Below are 6,023 nucleotides of genomic sequence, written 5' to 3'. Positions count from 1 at the left end.
TTAATATTGTACACAATCAAGTGCAATATGATCGCACTAAACATGTGGAAGTTGACAAGCATTTTATAAAAAGAAAAGCTTGAAAGTCGTCTAATTTGTACTCCATTTGTGCTTATAGAAGTCAATTTGGAGATTTACTCACTAAGGGCATTCTGGGAACAATTTTTCAAAGGTTAACAAGCAAACTAGGAATAGAAGACATACATTCACCAACTTGAGGGAGACTGTCGGGAATAATAAATAATTTTTCAGAATTATCAAATTTATAAATTATTGTTTTTCCATATAATTGTTAGTTTGTTTTTCAGTTGTCTATATCTAGTAATAGGTTGAGTTATGGTACTTAATTTGTGGTTTGTTTCAGATTAAGTGGTTAGATAATGTTTCCTTATTTTATGGAAGTGGGTAGTGGAGTAGTGATTCTCCTAAACTATATATAGTGAGCTATTGTGCTGAAAATAAACTTAGGGTGTGTTTGATTGGAGGGCGGAATTTCAATTGTATGGAATTCTAATTCTCACCCCATCCCCTAGGAATTCTAATTCCTTGATTTCAAGAAAAATCTCCATTTTTTGAACTAAAATGGAATTTGAATTTCATGGGAAAAAAAAAAAATTGTTTGATAGAATTTCCTAGAATTTGGGTGGAAAATGAATTCCACCCTTATTTTCCACCCCTATCAAACGCACCCTTAGTTTTTTTCCATACTAAGTCCTAACAATTAGTTTTCTTTTTTTTTATTTTTTTTTGAATGTTTAGGATCTTATGGCAATAGCAATGATGGTCCTTTGATGATTTTAACAACTACTCACCATTGGGTTGGGCAGGTTAACCAACTAATAGGGCAACTCTTTGGTTTGGGGCTGCTTGACTATGTGAAGTTGAGTATGTTACTTGGCAAGGCTATGTTTAACGCATTGCCAGGCCAAGAAATGTATGCCACGGATGAGATGATTATCACTTCATTTCCTTATTGTTACGTGTCTTACTTATGAGACAGTTGGCAGTTCATTCTCAAAATTGGAGAATAAGTCTCTATCACATATTCTTAACACTTAAGAATAAAACAATTGACAATTCATTGTTGATTGCCTCTAGTATTGCCATCAATAATGATATTTGTTTATCTTTTTGTTTTGGTTCCCACAAACGACCTAATTGTTGTTGCCTTAATACAATAATTAATTTGTAGTGCTGGAAAAATTGATTTTGAGAGTTTCAAGTCCAGGTACTGATGATAAAGAGACCTGGAGGTCTTGATGCAAATGATCTGGAGACTTGCAAGTCTTTGTGTGAGTGATTTGGAGAGTCTTGTGGATGATCAAATGCCCTGATGATTGGGTGCCTTGCTGATGACTAGATGACTGGTAATCAGGTGCCTCGCGGATGACTGGTGATTAGGTACCTTGTGGATGATCGAATGACTCCTTAATGATCGAGTGACTCCTTGATGACTTGCTGAGACAAACAATTGGTTAGGGGTCCAAATAGATGTCCCCATGTGAGCTCTCTGATGTTTAAGTTGGTTTTTGAGTGCTTGAGTGCAAAGAGTAAGGTTTAAGAGCAAAAGTGAACTTACTTGAGAAATGAGGTGGCTCTCTTATTTATAGAAAATAGAGAAGGGGACACATGACGGCCAACCCACATTTCTCAAATGGCATACTTTTAGCATATTTTTTATGGAATTTTGGAATGTTCTTGTAGGTTCCAGGGATGGTCTTGGAAAGAGACTCCCAGAGTTGGTTTGAGGAATCCCAGGGTTTTTTGGCTACAAGTGAAGGATTTTTCACATTGTTTTATGGTTCTTTTGTCTTTTTCCTTGCTTGATTTGCATAGTTTGGCAAATTCTTCTTCAAAGATGGTTGATGGTGCATTTGTAGAGGTTAAGATCATTCATGTTCGGGTAGGGTGTACCCCACTCAGTCACGGCTAATTGGAGTATACCCCACTTGGTCATGGCTTGATTTTTAATTTGCTTTGTTTTACTCTTGTTCTTTTTGCTTTGAATTTTTGGATTTCGACCCATATATATACTTGACCCAGATCTGCTACTTAGATGTGCTCCATATTTAAACTATTTACTATTCACGGGGCATATTACTAAAAATAATAGTATTTATTTAATCCTAAAAAGAAAAAAGAAAAAAACATTAAAGAATGCTAAAGCCACTTTTGACGGTATACTTTGTAATAATTTGGTAGCTAAAACTTGAAAGTATTTGCCCATCACACCCAAACACATAATAATAGCATAATCGCGAGATTGGTTAAGTAACAATAATGCATATTATTTTTAAGTATTATATTATATAAATAAATTCATTAATTAATAGTAAGTAAATACATTATGTTTTATGTTAATTAATAAAATTATTTAAATATTAAAAATAAAATATAAGAAATACACATTATTACTCTTTTTTATATAATAAATCTCACAAAAGTACTTTCACAAGTAATAAAATTTTCAATGTTAAATACGGCAAAATGATATGATTACATTTATTCGGTCTTTAGCGGTTGAATTTACCTCCAATTCTTTTTTGTCGATGGCCTGGCTAGTTATGTTATTTAAGCATCCTATCCTCACCAAATTTTATAAAATTACATATATGCCCTGACATATTTCTGCACATAATGACTACAACCATAATGCTTTAATAAATCTCATTTCTTAATTCTATTCTCAACCAATCAACAATTCTTTTTACTTAATTAATTCCTATTCCAGGGCTTGGCTTCAATAAGTAATTAAGTTGCCATTTTTATTGTTAAAAAGATATTAAAAATGTTTTAACTTTGGGACATTATATAAAAATTTTTGTATCATATTTTTTGATATATAAGAAAATGTGTTTGATGAAAAACCAACTTTATAATGAAAAATTTTTATGAAAATTTCATATTTCGAAATAAGTTTTTCATTTTTCGAAACATGCATAATTAGTATTTTGGCATGAAAGCTCAAATGTTTGAAAAATTCAAAATCCATGCATAATGTTTCGAAACCATGTTTCTATGTTTCGAAACATAGTTCTATTATTGAAATAAATTTAATATTTATGCATTATGTTTCGAAACTAAGTTTTCATATTTCGAAACATTAGTCTGTCATGATTCTATACATGTTTCCAAATATATTTTGATAAGGTTTCAAGTTTTGTTAAATTTATATGCTATATTTCGAAACCTGTTTGAAAAATAAGCATATATTTCGAAACTTATATAATATGTTTCGAAACCTCTGTCATTTCTGATAGCAGTGTATTTAAAATCTTTGTTTAACATGTTTTAAAACATGTTTCTGAAATATGTTTCGAAATCTTTATATCATGTTTTGAAACATTTGACTCTGTCAGAAGAATATTTAAAAAACTGTCATACTTTTTGCCTTTATTTCAAAAGCTATTTAAAAGCTTACTTTTGGAATAATTTCCATACCCTAATGTTTTAATTTCAAATATTTTGTAAGTGGAAAATAAAACAAAATCATTTTATTTTAAAACAATGTCTCTCACTCATTTTGTCTCTTGGTACATATCCAACTGTAAAGGTTGTATGTTTCGAAACATGATATGTATGTTTCGAAACCTCTGTGTAAAAATGTGTTATTTCGAAACCTTAAATATGTGTTTCGAAACCTATTTTATCATCTTGTCTCTAACGGTTATAATTAGCCAAAACTCTATCTCTTTAATATATATATATATAGTTCTTTGAAAACAAAAAATACCTCTTACAAGCATATACAAGTTTACACATCTACAAAAGATTTTGGCCATAAGTACAAGCAAATGAAGTTTTTTTAACAAGCTCTCAAAGAAGATCCTTTCAATCATTCCTTGGTGTGCATTATGGTGTGAAAATGTAAGGCCCCCACCCAGGTCCCCAAAGAACCAGAGTGAGTGCCCTATTAAAATAGAGACAACCTGATCTGGAAGAACCTATCATACATGCCACTAATAAATACTAAGAGAAAACTGATAGAGAAAACTTGTTATCTCGGCATATATAACAAAACCTCAACCGCTATACATCAACTAACCTCTAGGCTTACATAGCCCAGGCATGCATAACAAACATCTTTGGCACACAGGCTACAAAATAAACATAAACCATACAAACTCAAATAAACTAAAAAAAATACAGTCTGGAAGCAACAAAATGCACAAAAAGAAATCCCCAATCTGACAACTGCTAGGTCTGCATGGTCTTGTACACCGCCTAACCAAGTAGTCGAAAACTACTAGATCTACCCACAACTGGGTCCTTGCTTTTACCTGGAATGAAGAGAAAACAAAATGAGTCCAAATGACTCAGCAAGCTCATAAATAAAGGAAAGACGGATAAAGTAGGTACTGAGAGTAAATCTACATCTCAAATGCATAATAAACCGAAACTCATACATAACATGCCATGCAATCTCATAAACTGACACAAGTACTAACTACATAAGTAACAATGCACATATACAGGATCTTGGGGCCCAAATAAGGAATGCATTAGCACCCAAGTCCTTATCACAAACTTGCTACTGCCTTGAAGACAAGCGGTACTTGTCACTCGAGCCAAAGCTCACTCGGGTGGGAGCGACCAACACCTACTGGCACGCATAAGAGTCCAAGATAAAAATTGGGCGCGCCGAAGCATCTCTAAATAACTCGGTTTGGGAAACCTGACACCGTACAACTGTATCTTAAGAACTGGTGCCATAACAATGCAAATGCAACAAATAAGGGGTGGCGTAGTAGATCGAACAGGATATAAAGCCCCCATAAGCCAAGCATCCCGCTGAGCCTCGCCCAACTAGTAAAACACACGCCAAATGCAAATACTCGTGTCTACCAACTATAGATAAATATAACATGATCGTGCAACAAGCACTCAAGTAGAAATGAACCACACAAAATGCATAAACCCAACTTGAGTGTACGATTAGCACTTGGATGTGTCGTATGAGTTTAACTAGTTGGAATAGGAAAAATAGTGCTATAAATCTATGCCTACTCCCTAAGAACACTGTCTAACATCTAACCCGAATATACCTATCTTCATTCCAATTAGGAGAGAGAGAGTGAACAAACTCTCTGGAAACACAACCAAGGTATGCTGGATATACTTACAGCCTCTATTGTCTTATTAAATTATACGCTTATAATAATATAATAACTCAATGTATTCTTACATATAATACATGTATTATTACTTATATTATTAATAAGTAATATGTATCCTTACAAATAGCAAATTAAACATATCATTTACTTATATTAATGCTTATATTATTACTAGCAATACGTATTATTTTCTAATATTGACAAGAGCATAGATAATATCATTTACTAATGCTATTTACATGGATACCTCAAGTTGGAACAAATGACTTAGGGCAACTCACTTTTACACACTTATACATACTTAAAATAGTAATAATACTAATATTAATAATAACATTAATGTCAATATAATAATAATAATACCAATAATAATAATAATAAACAATATAACAACTCAACTTTTAACGATATGGCAATATCATATTTCTGTACTCACAACACCAAATCATCCATTAACCTTAACCTTGAGCTTATTTAACACCCAAACGTCCCCTGTTTCATATGCACACATACATATATATATTTGTCTCACTGCTACGCATGACACCACTTCAAACCACTAGCTCTAAGATGCACACACTCCCTCACAGTAACACTCACACATGATGATAAATACACACACACACGGACACGGTAAGCTCCTCGGCCAAAGGCCATTTCTTTAATTGGAGCACACACACACAACATTCTTAAGAAGAATGACTTCCATTGGAACCCTCAAGCCGAGATAGTCTTCTTAGCACTCAAGAAGGCAATGACACAAGCCTTAGTCTTTACCCTTCTTGATTTTTCCAAATTGTTCATGATGGAGACCGATGCTTGTGATAAGGGACTAGGAGCAGTGCTTATGCAAGAGGGAAGACCTCTAGTTTACATCAACCAAGCCTTGGGCCCTAGGCATATTGG

Source organism: Diospyros lotus, chromosome 3 (genome assembly GCF_014633365.1).
Source record: "Diospyros lotus cultivar Yz01 chromosome 3, ASM1463336v1, whole genome shotgun sequence".
In the NCBI taxonomy this organism is placed as follows: Eukaryota; Viridiplantae; Streptophyta; class Magnoliopsida; order Ericales; family Ebenaceae; genus Diospyros; species Diospyros lotus.
This window is presented reverse-complemented; position numbering follows the sequence as displayed.